A 23,915-nucleotide genomic window follows, 5' to 3' on the forward strand; every position below is an offset into this window, starting at 1 on the left:
CCGGGTCATAGCAGCTGTGGAGGCCAACCTACTTCGCCAAAGCGGCGCTGCAGCAAACCCAGTGGAAAAGAGAAAAGTAAATTTTGCAGCTTTTAAAAACTTCCTAGAAACAGAAGGAGAGATTGATGGGTACCTTGCGGATTTTGAGAGGCAATGTGCACTACACAAGGTACCCGCAGAGGACTGGGTCATGATATTATCCGGAAAATTATCCGGCCGGGCCAGTGAGGCTTTTCGGGCCATTCCAGGTGAGGAAGTCGGGGATTATAATACTGTAAAAGAGGCTCTGCTCTCCAGGTATGCGGTTACACCGGAGGCATACCGGAGGCGGTTCAGAGACACTGTTAAATTAACTGGAGATTCCTACCTTGAGTGGGCATGTAAGGTGCACCGCACAGCAGCTCACTGGATAGCGGGGTGCCAAGCCGTGTCTGGGGAAGAGGTGCTGCAGCTATTCCTGTTGGAACATTGCTTCGACAAGTTACCCGCAGGAGTTCGAGAGTGGGTTCGGGACCGTAAACCCTCCACCCTGCATGAAGCAGCTCCCTTGGCAGATGAGTATACGGATGCCTGCAAACTGGACACTTCTACCACTAAGCCCCCTGCTAGATTGGAGTACAGACCCCCAGTCACCCCAGCAGCTGCCAGTTACCAACCCCCGGCGCACCGCTATACCACACGGCCTCTGGCCACGAACTACCCTCAGAGAGCCCGGTTCAATTCACGGGGCTACTCACAGCCTATTTGGTGCTTTGGATGTAAGCAACTAGGGCACAAAAGACCAGAGTGTCCCCTAAATGCAGCGAACCAAGCACAGTCCTGGAGAAGACCCGCCAGCGGAATCCCACGTAACTCTCAGCCTGCGGCCCGCTACGTAGAGGCGCAAGAATGCTGGAGCATCCTACATGAGGCAGACCTTGTGCAAGCTGCCCACCGGAATAACCGGCAACTGGTTAAAGTGAATGGGAAGAAGGTCAGTGGTCTACGGGATACTGGTGCTACCATGACCTTGCTTCAAAAGAACTTGGTGTCTGAGAAACAGTACACTGGAGACACTGTGGCTGTGAGGGTAGCAGGGGGCGATGTGTTCAACCTACCTGTTGCCAGGGTACATTTGGATTGGGGAGTGGGCGCTAGACCTGTGAATGTGGGGGTCAAGAAGGACTTACCTGCTGATGTTCTTCTTGGAAATGACTTGGCTCCCCTTGTTTCTGCCTATGCTCCCATGGGTCCTGCTGATGTTAACCCTGTGACTACCCGTGCTCAGATCCGTGCAGCAGAGACTGACCCCCCTGCTGCTAAGCCCCAGGACGCTGAGCTCAGTAAATCTCTATCCGCTATTGATACGTGGAAGTCCCGTTACAATGCGCTGATGAAGGAGAAGAGGAGCGCAGAGGAAAAAGCACGTTTAGAACGTGAATCTCTGCTAGACAAGCTGTACCGACAGACTGCAGAAAACACCAGCTTGAGAGTGGGACATGAAACATTAAAGACAAACTTAGCGACACTTGAGGAGAAGCTGACGCTGGCTCATAGTGAGGTGCAGCAACTCAAGGGCACCCTATGTCAGTATGAAGGGATTGTGGATACCTATAAAGAGCAGGTACAGAAAACTCGTAAAGAAGCTGATGGGATTTTGAAGGACTGTTTAGCCCTAGTCTGGGCACTGAGGAAGTTGAACCCTTCTTTGTATGGACAGGAATTCTCTCTCATAACAGGAATACAGATGGATTGTCCTGGCAAACTGACATGCCTACCACCTCCTAGTCCGGTCATCCCCAGGTTGACCCGCCAAAGGGTCAAGCCGGGTCTGCCGGAGTGTTCCACAAGGGGGGAGATATGTGACAGACCCTTCTGTCAGGACTGAAGGAGTTAATTGTGTTTAGCTAAGAAACTAATTTCTAAAGACAGAGTTGCTGGCCTCAGCTATTGTGTGCTATAATTACATTTAAGTAATAAACAGGCCATTGTTTAATCACCCTCAGAGAGCAGACGCTAGGTGATAAGACAAGCCAAATGTGTTTAAGTTGTTATCTGCCTAAGTAAAGTATTTAAGTAATGTAATTCTACTGTTTCATAAAAGGGCGTCTTCCACCTCTATATAAAATACAGCTGTGCTTAATTTACCGCAGGGGCATGAGAAAATTAACCTATAAGAATGTATTTTGTTAAATTCAAAATCTAAGGTATACACAGCTTCGTATATATAACTGATATCATTGTGGGTTGTATATTAATCTAAGATATTATTTTTGTTTTAACAAATCGCTAAGATAATTGGCCTTGCTTCTACATAAAATATAGTTGTGTTTAATCTCTCGCAGAAGCGCTAGAAAATTAACGAATAGACTACATTTTGTTAAATTTAAACTTAAGGTATACATAGCTTTTGGACAACTGATATCATGTGGGTTGTTTTATCTTCTTTCTAGAATATTAGTCTCAGTTTTCTTTTGTTGGATGCCCAGTTCCTGTAGAACAGGTTTAAGATTAAGCCCAAAGCTAAGGAGTAATAGCAGAGATTCAACTTTAATTAAATTTATATAAGTAAATTTTCAGTTTTTATAGGTTGATAAAATTGTATAAAGCTATAAGTTTTCCTATGATTGTAAATCAGCAGACCTATACTTGGCTGATGTTTGTCACAAATCTGAGGCTTTAATCAACCTAATTTATAGAACATAAATTGTGTCCAAACGCTTTAAAAAGGGAAGGGTAAGAGTGGGGGCAGAGGGGGTGAAGTAGAGATAGCAGGGAATAGGCACCCATATCTCGGTGTTGTTTGCTGGTTCTATGTGCTATTAATTACATCTTTTGCCTTCCTAAAATAACCCAGTGCTTTACAACACTAACCTGGCTTTTTTCAAACTGTAAGCTAGCTTGTTTCTTGCTTTGCAATTTAAATATTGAAGTGTTCAATTCTTTGTAAGAGGAGATATTCTACAGAGTGTATCATATAAAATCACTTATTAATTGCAAAAATAATTTGCTCCGTAGCAGTAGGTAATTGAAAACAGCAGTCTAATCATATAACCATACATATAAGGGACTGTCCTTACTTGTAAGAAGGTAAGGAGGGGTAGATCAACCTAAGACCTAGGGAACCTGTAATCAGGCAGTCCAAACAATAACTCTTGCATGCTGCCACTCACTTTTTTTACTCCATTTTGTAAATTCCTACATGTAAAAGTGGGACATTAATTTGGTTAAAATAAACTACCCAGTTCTCTTTGTATCTAATATCCTCTTCTAGGGTATCAGGAAATTAGGCTATAAAGTTACTTATTAATCTACAAAATTAAATTAGGAACATTTTTTGCTTGTCTGGAACAGAAAAGTGAAAACCGTTAAGTGACTTTCATTACTACTAGAACAGGGGAAGTAGAATCAGATTGTCTTAATCCAACCTTGTCATTGTTTGGTAGAACAGCTCGAAGTAAAACAATTAAACAATTTTCACCCCCCTGTGGATCACTGATTTGGTTTTTGTTTTTCCTTTCTGTGCGCACACAATCACTGTTGGAACTCACACACTTCACCTTCTCGCACCCTGCTTCACAGGTTAATAATATAGAGGTCACCCTCCTTAAATCACCCCTTTCCTTCTCCCCCCCCCGGTCCTTTTCTTTTTTTTTTTTTTTCTCTTCCCACCCCCCCTCTTTTTCTTCCTCTTTTTCCCACACACACAGACCCCACGTCTTTCCTCCTTTTCCCTCCTTCCTCTTCACCTTAATATCTCATAAATAACTCACTACCCCGTAATTCACTAAAACACACTTACACTAACTCAATCACAATTCACATCGACCTTGGGTCCATAACTCACAAGTTCCCACTCACACACCTATTCACCTCCCTTACACAGTTCCCTCTTGTCCTATGGAAAGATTTCTTAACACTACTCCTAGAATTACTTCCCCAAACATGACAGGCAGACATAAGGATAAAAAAACCAAAGGAGTCTCAGAAAATGTAGCAGAAATTACTATACCTATTACTAATCCTGCCACAGAGATCCTAAATATCCAAAATCTAGTCTCTAATATATCAGAAGCACTAACTCCCAAATTTGAAACTCTGAGATCTGAGATAAAACAAGATATAGTACAACTTTCTCAAGAAATTAGGCAATTCTCAAGCAGACTACAGGAGGCAGAACAGAGGGTGTCGGATCTAGAGGATCTTACCACCTCGCACAGTTCCAACTTAGAAGAATCTAATTCCAAAATCCAAAAACTAATCTCAAAAATCGAGGACCTTGAAAATAGATCCCGCAGGAACAATATAAGGATTATAGGAATACCTGAGGGCAAAAAATACGAAGATCTTTCCTTGTTTGTCACCCAGACCTTAGTACAACTTTTAGAAATGCCTCCTTCACACATAATAATAGAAAGGGCTCATAGAATAGGTCCACCTCCCAATGACAATAAAACAAATAGACCCAGACCAGTAATTGTGCGCTTCCTCAACTACCTTGACAAAACCAATATACTTCAGCAATTTAAAAAGAAACAACCAATTAGTTTAGATGGTGCCAAAATTCTAATGTTTCAAGACTTCTCTGCTGAGACAGCCTCAAGGAGGAAAGAATTGGCACCAATATGCACAAAAATGATACAAAGAGGATATAAAGCGACACTATTATACCCACATAAACTCAGAATAATGGTCAGGGATAAGGTACATCTTTTTGAAAATGCTCGCGAAGCTGAATTTTTTTTCTCTGACTTAGAATCCATAACTCAACAGAGTGTAGATAGGCAGTAATAAATAGATAACCACGAGATTATAGGCCCACAATAGAACTGACATGGGTTTTTTCAAACTTAAACAGTCCTCTGAAGAGGACTATTACCAGACCAAGAACTCAGCAGGGGGGAATTCCCTGCTGAGCATTGAATTGAGATATTGTGAAGTTCCAAATAAAAATTGGAACATTTTTTTCCTTCTCCCCCTCCCTCCCTTTCTCCTTTTGGAGGGGGGGGGGCTCTCTCTTTTCTCCTTTTTCCCTCCCCCTCGGTTGTGGGGTTTTTCTTGTTTTTTTTTTTTTTTTTTTTTTTTTTTTGTCCCCCTCTTGTCCACGCCCTCGATCCTGTCTCATGCCACAGCTGCCCTACATAGGTTAATAGATGACTAACAGACCAGATAAAGTTAAATTTATATCATGGAATATTGGTGGTATATCTACCCCCATTAAAAGGAAAGCAATTGTTTCTCACTTGAGAAAAATGCAGGCAGACCTCGCATTCCTGCAAGAAACACACCTAGATATGGATGAAATAAAAAAATTGAAAGGTTCCTGGGTTAAAGAGGTTGTTGCTTCTCCCAGTTTAGGAAGAAAAAGAGGGGTAGCTATACTAATTGGAAAAAGATTAGAATACGAGTTAATTCACTCTGAAAGGGACTCTGAGGGGAGGTTTGTGATGGTGAAAATTAAAATTCAAGACCAATTGTTTACTCTCTGTAACATTTATGCACCTAACATGCTAGATTATGAGTTTTGGGACACACTGCAATCTAAAATAATAACATACTCAGAAGGCTATACGGTATTGGGTGGCGACTTCAATATGGCGCCGCAATCCCCTCTAGACAGGCTTCGGCAGATTAACAAACAAGCAAAACAAAAAAGAGACAATCTTGAAGCAAAAATATTCAAAACTTTAACCCAGAACTTAGCTGTTAAAGACATCTGGAGGATTCAAAATCCCGATGTCAGAGAATACACTTGCCTTTCTAAGGCTCACAAAACCCTATCACGAATAGATTTGTTTCTCATTGATGACAGACTATGTACAATGAAAACCACTGCAGGAATAACTTCTGTAACCTTATCAGATCACTCTCCTATTTTCTTAGAATTACAGCTAAATCGATTTATAAATTCGTCTACAAGATTTAGATTCCCATATTACTTGGCGAATGATTCTAAATTTAAGAATCATTTGATCAAGAAATTTAAGGAATACCTTCAATTCAACCTCGAATTTGCTGATCGCCCGGAAATATTCTGGGGAGCTGCTAAAGCAGTCCTAAGGGGGGAAATAACGGCTTATGCCGCTATGTTATCCAAAAAGTTGAAAAAGAGAGAGAAAGAGGTCACAAGTTCTGTGACTAATGCTTATAACCGGTACCTGCTTCAAAACACACCCTTCTTTTGGGCCAAATACATAAAAGCTAAGAGCGAAAAAGATGCCATAGCATTATTAGTGGAAACACAGAAAGAACTGAGGTTTCAAGCCAAGCTTTACCGGTTTGGTAATAAATCAGGCAAATTATTATCTAAGCTAACTAAAGGTGACAGTAAGCCTGCTATAATTGAAAAAATCCTTCATCAAGGGAACCTATTGGTAAATACAGAAGACATCTTAGAGGCTTTTACAGAATATTATAAAGATTTATATTCTGCAAAAATCGCAGATAAAACTCAGTCTGAGCAATTCTGGGGTCAGGTAAACTGTCCCTCAATCACAGCAGAAATGAACTCTATTCTTAATAGTCCAATCTCTATTGAAGAGGTTAGCAAAACGATTCTTGAATCATCAGCGAATAAAGCAGCAGGCCCAGACGGTCTCCCTAATGAGGTGTATAAGATTCTGACCTCGGATATAGCCCCGTACCTATCTAAAACATTCAATGATTTTTTCATTGAGGGCAAAGCCATACCAGCCGATTTTTCAGCCTCTTTCACAACCTTGCTCGCGAAGGGAGGCAAGGATCCTAGTCATAAGGAATCTTACCGACCAATAGCCCTCTTGAATTCGGACTATAAGATCCTTGCCTCAATCTTGGCACATAGGCTTCAAGGTGGCCTTCCACATATTATTCATAAGGACCAAGCAGGGTTTATTCATGGCCGTAACTCAGCCTCCAAAATCAGGGAGGTCCTTTTGATGACAGAATTCTTTCAAACCAGAGAGAGAGGGACAGAGGGCAAAAAAGACCTCGCAATAGTCGCCATCGATGCGGCTAAGGCATTCGACTCTGTTTATTTTAGTCATCTGTTTACCTCTTTAGCTAAATTTGGGTTCAGGGATAACTTTGTTAGCTTTATACATAATTTGTATACATATCCATCTACCAGACTAATAGTTAACAACTCACTATCCTCAGATATCGCAATTGGAAGGGGAACACGGCAGGGGTGTCCCCTGTCCCCCCTTCTTTTTGATATTGCAATAGAGTCTCTTGCTATAAAGATCCGACAGAGTATTGAGGGTATTAAATTGGGTGAACATATAATGAAGTCTGCGTTATACGCAGATGATATCCTTCTTTATATTTCAAATACAAAGTCGAATATACCCAAACTGCTTAGTATCATTCAACATTTTGGCTCCTTCTCTGGATATATGGTAAATACCTCCAAATCTGAATTATTTTGGCTAAATAAAAATAAGGATTCAATTAAAGATAGTCCATTTAAAGAGGTCTCTGAATCATTTAAATATCTGGGTATTATTATACCAGTAAAGTTTTCTGAGCTGTATAAACTTAATATAACACCCATATTAACAATGATCTGTGAGAGGCTGAAATCTTGGCAAAGTTTACCTATTTCATTATCTGGGAGAATAGCCCTATACAAAATGATTCTTCTCCCGAAACTCCTATATATATTACAAAATACCCCATTAATAGTATATGGGAAAGACATAAGGTTGCTTAACAGGGCAGTTGGGAAATTCCTCTGGCAGGGGAAAAAGGCGAGAATTTCTTTAACAAAATTAACTTCGGCAAAGGAATACGGAGGTCTAGCCTTGCCAGACATCAGGCAATATAACATGTCTTTTCTTGCAAGAACAGTGACAGACTGGATTCTTCTTAAAGATTATGTTACAAATACTGCATTAGAAGCAAATATCTGTCACCCATATTTCCTTACCGGACTTGTACATTGCGCACCTAAATTATTACCCCCTGAAATCAAAAAGCTTAAAAGTATTTTGAACCCGATCAAAGCTTGGTGGAAAATAGGGAACACCCTTAGCCTGGATTGCGGTGTGTCCCAATACACCCAAGATTCCAACCTGGCATAGAAATGGCCATATTCGATAGATGGTCCCAACTAGGACTGGTAAAAGTTAAGCAAATTTTTGAAAATGATTCAAATGTTATAAAAACATTTGAACACCTGAAAAATGAATTCAATCTATCACATAAAGAATTTTTTGCATACCTGCAACTTAGACATTACGGATTAGAGATTACTAGGAATATGGACTGGTCGTGGACCCTAGGAAAATTGGAGAACTGGCTGACTATGATAAAAGCTGGACGCATGTCGATTACCCCTTGCTATACACTTATCAACGCCAATAAAGGAATCTCTTTATTGGAACATATAGCAATGACATGGTCCAGGTTAATCCCCTCAGAATTGGTAGAATCAAATAGTGTACGGAGGTCAATAGACCAAGTTTCTCGGGCCACCCTTTCTGCCACGTGGAGGGAAGCACACCTTAAAATATTTCATAGAACATATTTCACTCCAGCTCTAGGCTACAAAATACATAATTCAGAATTTGGGGCTTGCCCTAAATGTTCCCTCGTCGCGGCAGACCTAATCCATATGATATGGAATTGCCCAAAGATACGCCAATTTTGGCATAAAGTCGAATTCTGGCATAACAAAAATCTGATGGCTGCTCCTCTGGTATTTACCCTGACACAGATTATCTTTTGTGTTCAGCTGGGAGTACAGCAACAACCTCAGGAAAAATTAACCATTCTCACAATTCTAGCAGCAAGATACTTGATTTTCAAGCATTGGAAGGGCTCAAAGACCCCCTCAATCCTCGAGGTAAAAAATTGTTTGAAGAAACAATGCATGATCGAGCAAAGGGACACCAATATTGACAATGAAGAGGATATAAAAAAATTCTTTTTGAAATGGTCAGCCTTTATCAAAGGCTATCCAACTAATGAAATAGAAACGATAATTTTCCCATTCAGGAATTCGGAAATGGTCTTGCTTAATCTGTGGTAGGGGATGGGGTCGGGGGTTGGAATCTTTTTTTTTTTTTTTTTTTTTTTTCTTTTTCTTTTCTTGAGTAAAGGGGTGAGGAGGGGAAGACATCCAGGGAGGGAAGGTGTGAGGGGAGGGAAGAAAACAAAAAAGAGGCTTAATACAAATTATATGTACTAATAAACACAATTAATGCAACAGGACAATATGAATTACTATTTATATAATATGGTATGTAAAGCTAATTTTTTTTTTTTTTTTTTTTGATTTGTATTAAGATTGTTTTTGTCATAAATGTGATTTATTTAGCAAATACAACTAATGAAACATGGCAATATGAGTTATCACTTATATAATATGGTACGTTAAGTTATTTCTTCTATGATGTAATAGATAGAAGCAAATTGAATCAAGAATGTTATTGCCAAGTCTATGATTTACTGTTTTTTCTTTTATTTACTTTTCTTGTTTGTTTTGCATTGTTTATGTATAAATTAATGTATTAAACCTTAATAAAAGTGTATTTAAAAAAAAAAAAAAAAAAAAAAAAGGGCGTCTTCCCCTTTTTATCTAAATGTACAAGAGTCTTTCAACCCCCCCATCTGGGGTCAAACCTGTATAAATACTAGGCATCTAGCCTTTAATAAAGGACATTCTGTTTTAAACCTGAAACTGGCTGGGTTGTGAATTGCTGATTTCCTATGCAGGACGTTGTTCCCTGGTATTAACCCTTGGTACACTGTTGGTACCGTAACAGAGGTATCCTTGGATATTTGGTTAAAAATCTTCTGTAGATGAGGTATTAGAATCGGGGAGAATGTTTTATAATACTGTACTGTGTAGCCGTCTGGGCCTGGGCTCTTTCCTGTGTTTAAACTTTTGATGGCTAACATTATCTCACCTGAAGATATTGGCTTTTCTAAATCCTCTATTTGCTCTGATGATAATTGGGGTAGTTTACACTTCTCTAAATAAGATAGCATGTCGGGTATTGCAGTATTATGTGTTTCCTCTCTTTCGATATTGTATAACTTTGAGTAATAAGACTCGAATTGGGCTAAGATATCTGTTGTAGTTTTTACATTTTGCTTATTGGGTGTATTGATATTGTGAATATATGTTTTATATTTTTTGAGTTTCAACACCCTCACCAGTAATTTCCCACTCCTATTGCTTTCATAGTGGTATCGCTGCTTGATTTTTAATGTCAATAAATTGTGTTCTTTAGTTAATAGGTCTTTCAGGGCATCTCTGGCTTTTTGTAGTTCCTCTAGTATTTGTACATGTTGTGGGTCCTGTTTATGCTTATATTCAACATGGGATAATGTGTTTGAGAGGTCATTATAGTGTTGTCTGGATGTTTTCTTCATGTGCGATTTAAATTTGATAAACTCGCCCCTCATATAGCATTTATGTGCTTCCCACACCATGAATGAATTGCTATCTTCCCGATTGTTTATTGTGAAATACTCTTTCAATGAACTAGTAAATTTCTCAGCATATAGGGGGATATTTAGTAGGGAATAATCTAGTTTCCAAATGAAGGGTTGGGTTGGTGTATTTGGCCATTTAAGTTGTGTTATCACCGCAGAATGGTCTGACCATGTCGTGTAAGAAATCTTTGAGTGACATATAGTCGCTAGGCCTGCTTGGTTAGTCAAAATGTAGTCTATGCGACTGTAGGTGTGATGTGGTAGTGAAAAGAAAGTATAATCTTTTTTAGAGGGATTTACAAACCTCCATACATCATATAAGTTATAGTCTCTCATCAGTTTCCATAGATATCTAGTCGTATGCGTCGTGGGTCTGTTTATTTTGTGAGAACTATCTATATGTGGATCAATTGTGGTGTTAAGATCCCCACCTATGAAGGTTACCCCCCTGGAAAAGTCTATTATTTTATTGAAGATCTTTTTGAGAAATGGGAGTTGGCGCACGTTTGGTGCATATATGTTTATCAGGGTCACTGGGCTGCCGAAAAGAAGCCCAAAAACCCCTAAGAACCTACCCTCATTGTCTGAGGTGGTCTGTATGTGTTTGAAGGGAGTATCTCTGTGTATCAGAATACTAACTCCACATTTATTAGTTTCGGCAGAGCTATGAAAGTGTTGGGAGTAGCGTGTTCCAAAATATCTAGGTTCATTCTTTTTTCTAAAATGGGTCTCTTGGAGAAAAACGATATCCCCTTTCTTTCTGTACAGATCTAATAGTGCTATTGATCTCTTCTGTGGGGAATTTAAGCCCTTTGCATTTTGAGATATTATGGTAATCGGTTTACTCATTTTATCTTTCTCTAATTGTGAGTTGTGCTAGGGTAACAATTTGTGTGATGACCTTTGGTAGTAGTTTTATGTTTTATGTGTAAGCAGCGGCACAGCAGTTATTCCACAAATTAGAATCAAAGATCGGCAAGAAAATGGTAGGAGAAAAAACTAAAACAAAAGGATGACACAAAAAAAAGAAGATAAAGAACAACTTAAAAAATAAAAATAAAACAATAAAACAGTAAAACAGTAATAATAACCTCTCTCGTTCTGTGTGTATTGCAAGAACAAAGTAGATGCAATCAGCACTTCACTGAAAGATGTTATATAAAAGCCTATTATATTACCTATATATCTAGTACTAGATCTTATAGTTAACTGTTATTAATCAAAAAGGTGTAAACCAACAGTATGAAAATATCATGAACAGCATACATTGTTATGAAACATAGTCCTGGAACCAACAGTGCAAGCTTAAGTAAAACATAATTTTAATGTTGAATTCTATAACTGTTAGGAGTAGGCAAGATAATCCTCTCCTAGTGTAACTAATAGCTGAACTAGAAAGATCGTCGCCAGCTTAAGTCTAAAGTCTATATGTATAGTTTTTTACCCATCTGGACGTATACTGGCACCTTTATCCTTCTTCTGTAACGTGATCCCTAGGAGTTTGGGCTATTCTCTTTGTTTGAGGTTGCTGGGTTCTTGTAGATGGGTTGGTCTCAGTGGTGTAAGAGTCTGTTTGCCCTTTACTACTGTCTTTAGGTCGTTTTTTACGTTGTGGCTGTGGTTGTGGGTCTTCGTTTTCTGGGTCAGTAGGGGGATCCAGATCTAAAGCAGCGCAGAAATCTGGTATCTCCGAGATCTTAGTGCAGGAAAGCTTTCTATTTCCATGGAGGACATATAGGTGGAAAGGAAATCCCCATCTATATAATATCTTCTTGCTCCACAACAGGGCTGTTAATGGTGCCAGCTCTTTCCGTCTTTGCAGTGTACGCTGCGATAGATCCGTATAAAATTGGAGAACTGTGCCCCTGAATTTAACGGGCTGGTTTCTTTGGGATAGATTGAGGAGTTCCTCTTTTTCCATAAACTGCTTAAACTTTATTATGTCTCTAGGTGGGGCTTTGTCTGGTGGTCTGGGCCTTAGGGCCCTGTGTGCTCTGTCCCAATTTATTTCCCTGGTTGAGGTTTCACCCCTCAAGTGGGCAAATAGTGCTGGAAGATAGGTAGGTAAATCTTTCGGTAATACCGACTCGGGTATACCCCTGATGCGAAGATTTTTCCTACGCCCTCTGTTTTCTAGGTCTTCTATTTTGTCATGAAGAACCTCTATTAGATCTGCTTGTGTAGCGGTGGTTTCTTGTATTTGATGTACTTCTTCCTGGATATTGTTTGTATAATCTTCCAAGGTATCAACCCTAAACCCAATGGTATGTATTTCTTGTTTAAGTTCCGCCATCTCTTCTCTCATACATGTCCTTACTATCTCCGCTATATCTTGCTTAGAGGCCAGAGATGAAAGTACAGAGGATGGAATCTGTGTTAGGGTATCTGGGGCTTTCTGGGGTCTGTTAGGCGATGGTGTGATGGGCAGCAGTTCCTCATCCTGTTCGTGTACAGTAGAGGCAGAGTGCTGGCTTGTAGAGTTAAAGAAAGATTCCACGCTAGGGCCCTTTATATGGGTGTGTTTTGCGGCTTTAAGTGGTTTCAGTAGCCTCTTAGACGCCATTTTAGGCCTTGTCTTTGCAGTTGGAGCAACGTATAGTTTGTTGTTGTTTGTACAAATGTCTCTGCACAATGATGTAGTGTGACTAGCACTATACCTCCAAGTTGGTGTTTGGTAATATGCCCCTGCCCACGATGTATCTGTATCTGGTGTTAGGGCGTATCACCAGATTGCAGGCTTAACCCTAGAGGTTGCACTTCTCCCTCTAGTGTATTATATGTAGCTATTTTTGAGAATATGCTTGGGAAGAGTGATAGCCTCCTTTTTTTTTATTTTATATTTTATTTTATTCTATTGTTGTTGCTATCTGTGTGGCTTCTACAGTGCAGCTCCTATCACTGTGATTTCTCTACATGCAGCTGTTTTATTCTAGCTGCGTCACCACTATTAGGCCTTGTCTCTCCCTCTATCCTGTCTAAGTGTTCGTGTGAGGCGACCACCTCTACTGTCCTGGGCACAGTGGTTATGAGATGCGTTTGAGACTTCAACCCTCTTTATTTGACTTGTCTGAGACCTATATTGGGGTTTTTCGTTTGCCCCCCTCAGCTATACCCTGTTCCGGTAAACTGTAAATGCGCCACTGAGTTAATTGTGGGCCGCCTGTTTTCGCGGCGCTATTTTCTCTCACCCGGTGTGTCCGATTCAGCCTCTAGCCCCTCCGATACCCAGAGTTTAGTACCGGTAGTGCCAGGATGCTCTCCGCTGCCGGGATCTGTCCCTCACTCCGGATACCTCCACATTCAGCTCCGCACAGTTCACAGGAGTGCCGGTGATCTGCTATTGTTGTAGCCCTTAAGCTTTGTATCTCGGAGAAGCTCCAAAGTGAGCCAGTGTCCCACAGTTGTTGCCTGTTGAGTTCAGCTAGCAAAAGTATAAGTTTGTATGCTCTATTTACATTTTTATATATGTTGGCTTACGGAGCTCTGGAGTTATGCTGCCATCTTAGCAGCGGCCAGCTCCGCCCCCCTCTTCTCTCTTTTTATTTATGCAAATTATGACACTTTCGGAAGTATCCCTAAGTGTGATGCGGGAACGCAGACGTGGACCCGTTGCTCAGTGTGCCTAGAGGGATGTGGCTGCACCTCACTGACGAGGCCCACAATAGGCCGAAATGTACATCTGGGGTTTTGCTGTTTCTCTCGTTCAGAGAGGAATTGCCTGGTATTTCAAAGCTGGATTGTACTGTTAAGTCAGGATCAGACTGATATGCTTCAGGAAAGTTCTTCTCTGTGAAAGGCACATGTTGAGCAAAAAGAGGCTGCTTCTTGGGTGGTAATTAGCCATAGAATAAGCTATTATGCTATTGTTCTTTCCCAGGTTGAGCGCTTCTCTCTTTTTATTTATGCAAATTATGACACTTTTGGAAGTCTCCCTAAGTGTGATGCGGGAATCCAGACGTGGACACGTTGCTCAGTGTGCCTAGAGGGATATGGCTGCACCTCACTGACAAGGCCCACAATAGGCTGAAACGTACGCCTGGGGTTTTCCTGTTTCTCTCGTTCAGAGAGGGATTGCCTGGTATTTCAGGGCTGGACTGTACTGTTAAGTCAGGATCCGACTGATATGCTTCAGGAAAGTTCTTCTCTGTGAAAGGCACTTCTTGAGCAAAAAGAGGCTGCTTCTTGGGTGGTAATTAGCCATAGAATAAGCTATTATGCTATTGTTTGTTCCCAGGTTCAGCTCTTCTCTCTTTTTATTTATGCAAATTATGACACTTTCGGAAGTCTCTCTAAGTGTGATGCGGGAATCCAGACGTGGACCCGTTGCTCAGTGTGCCTAGAGGGATATGGCTGCACCTCACTGACGAGGCCCACAATAGGCCGAAACGTAAGTGTGGGGTTTTGCTGTTTCTCTCTTTCAGAGAGGGATTGCCTGGTATTTTGGGGCTGGACTGTACTGTTAAGTCAGGATCAGACTGATATGCTTCAGGAAAGTTCTTCTCTGTGAAAGGCACATGTTGAGCAAAAAGAGGCTGCTTCTTGGGTGATAATTAGCCATAGAATAAGCTATTATGCTATTGTTCATTCCTAGGTTGAGCACTTCTCTCTTTTAATTTATATATCTGATACTGTTTATGTAAAATGCACATCTATACCTATATATCTATACGAATAGGTATATATATATATATATATATATATATAATATATATATATATATATAATATATATATATATATATATATATATATATATATAATGTGTTTACAATACAAAGTACATTATCCTGTAAGTGAAGAACATTGGAATGTTAAATATGTACAGTACATATACAGTAAAATACATAAATACATCTTGTACATCTTGTATATATATATATACAGTATATATTATATATATATATATATATATATATATATATATATATATATATATATATATATATACATACATAATACATACATACAGGGGAATATAGAATATCTGGGGAAAAAAGATCCCCAGAGATAAGCCCAAGAAGCGCTCCTAACAGGGGAAACTCCAAGAACCACTACAATATGTTAATATTCCCTATAGACAAATCATATAAATCAATCTAAGACACACAATATATAGCTGCCTGTCCTAAAAATGAAAAAAGAGGTCAGTCAAAACCTCTCTTGAAAATATAGGTACCGAAAGAAACAGGATGGCGCTATATAGGGTGTATGGCCCCTACTAAGGATGATTATTAATATTATTACTAGAATACAGGGACTAGTGAGAAACCCCACATAAAAAGCTCTCCTAACAATTAAAATGACATTCAAAATACAACTAAATTTGCGTTTGAAAATACATATAAGATACACATATAATTCATATAAATTTCATATAAAATTCATACAAGATCTCTGTTCATATGAAATTCTTATCAAGGTCCATATAGAGAAATATAATTATATATTTAAAAATTCATGATAAAGACCATCAGTCCAAATTAATGAAGTACGCCAGAACAGAGGGATCTTTCAGCAACCTCAATCAATATGAGGTAAGTAGATAGTATCGATCAGGTACCTTCCAGAGTATGGATCAAGATGTCAGTTGATGAGAGAATCCTCCGATTCCAATGCTTGTAAGCTCAGAAACTTCCAGTCTCTGTATGTCTCACTTCAAAACCTCCCCTCCGTATTCAGGCCGTTAAATCACAGATAGGGAAAACAAACACAAGCCAGAAGGGGCTAATAGCGTTATACCGTTTATTGAAATCAACATAAAGATAAAAAGAGGATTATTCAACTCACACTATTTAACCTCAATACTATAAGGTATATGTAAGGCGTTAATAATAATTCTACCAATACAATGATATGATAAAATTCAACAAGCCAACATTCAAAATATTCAAAGTGTGAATGACATCTAAAATTATCCCAATCTGGGTGAGGCCTTCTGCCTCTTAACCTGATACATACATACGTACACATATTTAGGCATGTGTATGCATGTATATATATATATATATATATATATTAATATATATATATATATATATATATATATATATATATATGTAAAGCCCTTTGCAACCCTTTTATTCTTCCTTATACCTTTTTAATTAAACATTTTTAAACTAATTTTTTATCACATAGTGTTAATATAAGAGTCACTGTGCTTTTACATGTATTTATGTTGTATTTAGTGCAACAATTTCCCCCCCTACCTTTTACGCAAGCTCTGAAGTTCCTCTAACCCAACGATCATAAATCTTGATTGTGTGCAAGCGATTTAGTTTACTTTCAACTTGTTATATGCACTATTTCCGCTGCGGACAAAAAGCTGAGAAAAACCTGATATCGCTTGCACACTACAGTTAGTGCGCCACTGGTAAACTAGCCACATGTGTCAAGGCCACTAACTGCCCATCAGGCAGAATCATTGCTACATTTTCTATCTCCTACGTGGACCATAGCATATGAAGTGGACTTTTTATTTGTTGTATCTGATAAGAACTGCCTATCTGTCTATCTCTATGAAGTGGACTTTTTATTTGTTGTATCTGATAAGAACTGCCTATCTGTCTATCTCTATCTATACAACTGAAAATAATTCATGGCATTCACAGGTAATTAAATCTTCTCTTATATTAAATTGTTAAAGCTCTCTGTTCCATATTTGTATTAATAGTATCATTGGTGTGACTAAGCTAAGTCTCTTTCTCTGGTTCTCTGATCTGGCTGTGATTTACTGATTTATGCTACAGACTGTGGTGGTGTGGAAGACATATACATACAGAAAGAGAAGCAATCTACCAGGAACAAAAAACAACTCAGTGGTTTGTTCTATGACCTGGGTTACCACCTGGGAGTTTCTTCTTTTAGCTCAGTTTTGCTTTTTACAGAGGAGAACTTTCCTGGAGTATATTAGTCTGATCCCGCCTCACAAGGTCAGTCCAGCCTGAAACACCAGGTAATTTTCCTCTGAACAAGGGAAATGGCAAACACAGATGATCATTAGGCCTCCGTTAGGTCTCCTTAGTGAGGTGCAGCCATATACCTTTAGGCACATTGGCCATGGAGTCCATGTCTGGTTTCCCCATCACCCTTAGGGAGACTTTCCCCAGGGTCACAATACAAATACATACAGAAATAGAAGCAGTCTGCCAAGAATTGTTTACCACCTGGTAATAGCTTCTTTTCACAGAGGAGAACTTTCCTAAAGTATATTATTCTAATTCCGCCTCAGAAGGTCAGTCCAGCCCGAAATACCAGGCAATTCTCCTCTGAACAAGGAAAATGGACACCCAAACAACCGTTTTGTCCTCCTTTAGGCCTCTTCAGTGAGCAGCCATACTCCTCTAGACACATTGGGCAAGGAGCCCACATCTGGTTTCTTCTATCACCCTTAGGGAGACTTAGGGAGTCTTTTGGCAGGATCAGACTGATATGTTACAGGGTCTCTGTGAAAGACATAGTGCTAGATTACAAGTGTAGTGCTAATTTATCGCATGACCCAAATGGCCTAATTTGCCAATTTATGGGTGAGTGATAAATAACCAGCCAGTGGCTGGTGTTTGCTACCACGATCTTGCAGTAGGATTTAGCGCTCAAAAAATTAACCAGAGTTCAGACCTCTGATTAATTTTTTAAATGTCCCCCAATTGCCCCCAAATTAACATGTGAGGTCCCTTTAAAAAAAATTAATACAAATTAGCATAAAACAAACAAAAAACACTAAGCAGTTTTTGGGGGCTAAAGTTGGTGGGTGTTAGGAATAAAAGGCACTGAAAAGTGCCTTTACATTGCTGTATATGGGGACTGTCTGTGCCCAGTAAATATATATGTATATGCTTTTATATATATATATATATATATATATATATATATATATGTTTATTTATACTGTGTTAACATATATTTATATTTGCTGCCCATCGCTGTGCCACCTACTCCCTTCAATGCTCTAGTTCTCATGCCGTGTCTCACAGCATGACAATGAGGCTCCTATTGGGGCATAAAGAAGCCTGCTCTTGTGAGTGCAATGCTTCCTTACAATGCGAACGCAAGGTCATGTTCGCATTCCACCTCACTTGTAATACCAGCGCACATTTGCGTGCACTGTTATTACTAAGTTAAGCGCAAATATCGCTGTTGCGGAAACGATATTTTGCACTCAACTTGTAATCTAGTCCATTGTAAGCTAAAAGAGACTGCATGCTAAGTTGCTCTGGCATTGTGGACAAACACAGACGTTTTTCCAGCTTTTGTTCTCTTTCATTTGAGTGAGTTTCTTTATTTTCTTTTTTGTGTATGTAAATTACTCTAGGGTCTCACTAAGAGTAAAAGGGGAAACCAAATCTGAACCCTTGCTCACAGGCCCTAGAGGGATGCAACTGAACCTCATTGACGAGGCCCAGAGAGGCTGAAACGTAAGTCTGCAGTTTGCTGGTTTCTCGCATTCAGATGAGAATTGCCTGGTATTTTGGGGCTTGATTGTCTTTTGGCAGTATCAGACTGATATGCTACATGATATTTCTTCTTTGTAAAAGGCATACGCCTAGATTTAGAGTTCTGCGTTAGCAATCAAAAGCAGCGTTAAGGGCTCCTAACGCTGCTTTTGGCCGCCTGCTGGTATTTAGAGTCAGCCAGGAAAGGGTCTAACGCTCACTTCCAAGCCGCAACTTTTCCATACCGCAGATCCCCTTACACCAATTGCGTATCCTATCTTTTCAATGGGATCTTCCTAACGCCGGTATTTAGAGTCTTGGCTGAAGTGAGCGGTACACCCTCTACCGACAAGACTCCAGCCGCAGAAAAAAGTCAGTAGTTAAGAGCTTTATGGGCTAACGCCGGTTTATAAAGCTCTTAACTACTGTGCTATAAAGTACACTAACACCCATAAACTACCTATGTACCCCTAAACAGAGGTCCCCCCACATCGCCACCACTATAATAAATATTTTTAACTCCTAATCTGCCGACCGCACACCACCGCCACCTACATTATCCCTATGAACCCCTAATCTGCTGCCCCTAACATCGCCGACACCTACATAATATTTATTAACCCCTAATCTGCCGCCCCCAACGTCGCCGTTACCTTACCTACACTTATTAACCCCTAATCTGCCAACCGGACCTCACCGCTACTCTAATAAATGTATTAACCTCTAAAGCTAAGTCTAACCCTAACCCTAACACCCCCCTAAATTAAATATAATTTTAATCTAACGAAATAAATTAAATCTTATTAACTAAAGTATTCCTATTTAAAACTAAATACTTACCTGTAAAATAAACCCTAATATAGCTACAATATAACAAATAATTATATTGTATCTATTTTAGGATTTATATTTATTTTACAGGTAACTTTGTATTTATTTTAACTAGGTACAATAGCTATTAAATAGTTAATAACTATTTAATAGCTACCTAGTTAAAATAATTACAAAATTACCTGTAAAATAAATCCTAACCTAAGTTACAATTAAACCTAACACTTCAATTAATTAAATAAATTACCTACAATTACATACAATTAAATCAACTAAACTAAATTACAAAAATTAAAAAAATAATTACAAGATTTCTAAGATAATTACACCTACTCTAAGCCCCCTAATACAATAACAAAGCCCCCCAAAATAAAAAATGTCCCTACCCTATTCTAAATTACAAAAGTTAACAGCTCTATTACCAGCCCTTAAAAGGGTTTTTTGCGGGGCATGCCCCAAAGTTATCAGCTCTTTTGCCTGTAAAAAAAAACACAATACCACCCCCCAACATTACAACCCACCACCCACATACCCCTACTCTAACCCCAAACCCCCCTTAAATAAACCTAACACTACCCCCCTGAAGATCTCCCTACCTTGAGCCGTGTTCACCCAGCTGGGCACCGATGGACCAAAAGAGGACATCCAGAGCGGCAGAAGTCTTCATCCTATCCGGGCAGAAGAGGACATCCAGACCGACAGACATCTTCATCCAAGCGGCATCTTCTATCTTCATCCATCCGATGAGGAGCGGCTCCATCTTCAAGACCTCCGGAGCGGAACATCCTCTTCCTTCCGACGACTACCGACGAATGAAGGTTCCTTTAAATGACGTCATCCAAGATGGCGTCCCTCGAATTCCGATTTTTTTACAGGCAAAAGAGCTGATAACTTTGGGGCATGCCCCACAAAAAGCCCTTTTAAGGGCTGGTAATAGAGCTGTTAACTTTTGTACTTAGTTTAGGGTAGGGAAATTTTTTTATTTTTGGGGGGGGCTTTGTTATTTTATTAGGTGGCTTAGAGTAGGTGTAATTATCTTAAAAATCTTGTAATCTTTTTTTATTTTTTGTAATTTAGTGTTTGTTTTTTTTGTAATTTAGTTTAGTTTATTTAATTGTAAGTAATTGTAGGTAATTTATTTAATTAATTTATTGATAGTGTAGTGTTAGGTTTAATTGTAACATAGGTTAGGATTTATTTTACAGGTAACTTTGTAATTATTTTAACTAGGTAGCTATTAAATAGTTATTAACTATTTAATAGCTATTGTACCTAGTTAAAGGGCCATAATACCCAAATGTTTAAACACTTGAAAGTGATGCAGCATAGCTGTAAAAAGCTGACTAGAAAATATCTCCTGAACATCTCTATGTAAAAAAGAAAGATATTTTACCTCAAAAGTTCCTCAGTAGCCACCTCCCATTGTAAAGGATTTCTAAGCAGCATTTTAGTGTGTCTGTCCTGGGACATCTGAAGGGATGAGCATCGTGCACTCTCATCTTATTTCACCAATCAGGTAAAGGAAGTTTACAATGAAATCTCATGAGAGTCAAGTCAAATCTCATGAGATCACAGTAAAAGTTCATGACCTCAGCACTGCTGATGCTGATTGACTGCTGTTCATTTCTTCATTTTTTTTAATTTTTTTTACCTGCAGCTGGGAGCAGCTGAGTATAACTTTTTACACAGAACTTACTCTGCTGAGCTGAGGAGATTGTGAGGTAAAATATCTTCCTTTTTTACATAGAGATGCTCAGGTGATATTTTCCTGTCAGCTTTTTACAGTTATACTGCATCAGTTTCAAGTGATTTAGCATATGAATATTATGTCCCTTTAAAATAAATACAAAGTTGCCTGTAAAATAAATATAAATCCTAAAATAGCTACAATGTAATTATTCGTTATATTGTAGCTATATTAGGGTTTATTTTACAGGTAAGTATTTAGTTTTAAATAGGAATACTTTAGTTAATAATATTTCATTTATTTCGTTAGATTAAAATTATATTTAATTTAGGGGGGTGTTAGGGTTAGGGTTAGACTTAACTTTAGGGGTTAATACATTTATTAGAGTAGCGGCGAGGTCCGGTCGGCAGATTAGGGGTTAATACTTGAAGTTAGGTGGCGGCGATGTTAGGGAGGGCAGATTAGGGGTCAACACTATTTACAGGGAGTGCAGAATTATTAGGCAAATGAGTATTTTGACCACATCATCCTCTTTATGCATGTTGTCTTACTCCAAGCTGTATAGGCTCGAAAGCCTACTACCAATTAAGCATATTAGGTGATGTGCATCTCTGTAATGAGAAGGGGTGTGGTCTAATGACATCAACACCCTATATCAGGTGTGCATAATTATTAGGCAACTTCCTTTCCTTTGGCAAAATGGGTCAAAAGAAGGACTTGACAGGCTCAGAAAAGTAAAAAATAGTAGGATATCTTGCAGAGGGATGCAGCACTCTTAAAATTGCAAAGCTTCTGAAGCGTGATCATCGAACAATTGAGTGTTTCATTCAAAATAGTCAACAGGGTCGCAAGAAGCGTGTGGAAAAACCAAGGCGCAAAATAACTGCCCATGAACTGAGAAAAGTCAAGCGTGCAGCTGCCAAGATGCCACTTGCCACCAGTTTGGCCATATTTCAGAGCTGCAACATCACTGGAGTGCCCAAAAGCACAAGGTGTGCAATACTCAGAGACATGGCCAAGGTAAGAAAGGCTGAAAGACGACCACCACTGAACAAGACACAAGCTGAAACGTCAAGACTGGACCAAGAAATATCTCAAGACTGATTTTTCTAAGGTTTTATGGACTGATGAAATGAGAGTGAATCTTGATGGGCCAGATGGATGGGCCCGTAGCTGGATTGGTAAAGGGCAGAGAGCTCCAGTCCGACTCAGACGCCAGCAAGGTGGAGGTGGAGTACTGGTTTTGGCTGGTATCATCAAAGATGAGCTTGTGGGGCCTTTTCGGGTTGAGGATGGAGTCAAGCTCAACTCCCAGTCCTACTGCCAGTTTCTGGAAGACACCTTCTATAAGCAGTGGTACAGGATGAAGTCTGCATCCTTCAAGAAAAACATGATTTTCATGCAGGACAATGCTCCATCACACGCGTCCAAGTACTCCACAGCGTGGCTGGCAAGAAAGGGTATAAAAGAAGAAAATCTAATGACATGGCCTCCTTGTTCACCTGATCTGAACCCCATTGAGAACCTGTGGTCCATCATCAAATGTGATATTTACAAGGAGGGAAAACAGTACACCTCTCTGAACAGTGTCTGGGAGGCTGTGGTTGCTGCTGCACGCAATGTTGATGGTGAACAGATCAAAACACTGACAGAATCCATGGATGGCAGGCTTTTGAGTGTCCTTGCAAAGAAAGGTGGCTATATTGGTCACTGATTTGTTTTTGTTTTGTTTTTGAATGTCAGAAATGTATATTTGTGAATGTTGAGATGTTATATTGGTTTCACTGGTAAAAATAAATAATTGAAATGGGTATATATTTGTTTTTTGTTAAGTTGCCTAATAATTATGCACAGTAATAGTCACCTGCACACACAGATATCCCCCTAAAATAGCTATAACTAAAAACAAACTAAAAACTACTTCTAAAACTATTCAGCTTTGATATTAATGAGTTTTTTGGGTTCATTGAGAACATGGTTGCTGTTCAATAATAAAATTAATCCTCAAAAATACAACTTGCCTAATAATTCTGCACTCCAAGTATTATAGGGTTTGTGAGGCGGGAGTGCGGCGGTTTAGGGGTTAATAACTTTATTAGAGTAGCGGCGAGGTCCGGTCGGCAGATTAGTGATTAATAAGTGTAGGTAAGGTAGCGGTGACATTGGGGGGCGGCAGATTAGGGGTTAATAAATATTATGTAGGTGTCGGCGATATTGGGGGCAGCAGATTAGGGGTACATAGGTATAATGTAGGTTGCGGCGGTGTCCGGAGCGGCAGATTAGGGGTTAATTGTGTAATGCAGGTGTCAGCGATAGCGGGGGCGGCATATTAGGGGTTAATAAGTGTAAGGTTAGGGGTGTTTAGACTCAGGCTTCATGTTAGGGTGTTAGGTGTAGACTTAGAGAGTGTTTCCCCATAGGAAACAATTGGGCTGCGTTAGGAGCTTAACGCTGCTTTTTTGCAGGTGTTAGGTTTTTTTTCAGCCCAAACGGCCCCATTGTTTCCTATGGGGGAATCATGCACGAGCATGTTTTTCCAGCTAGCCGCTACAGTAAGCAACGCTG

Source organism: Bombina bombina, chromosome 1 (assembly GCF_027579735.1).
Source record: "Bombina bombina isolate aBomBom1 chromosome 1, aBomBom1.pri, whole genome shotgun sequence".
NCBI classification, from domain to species: domain Eukaryota; kingdom Metazoa; phylum Chordata; class Amphibia; order Anura; family Bombinatoridae; genus Bombina; species Bombina bombina.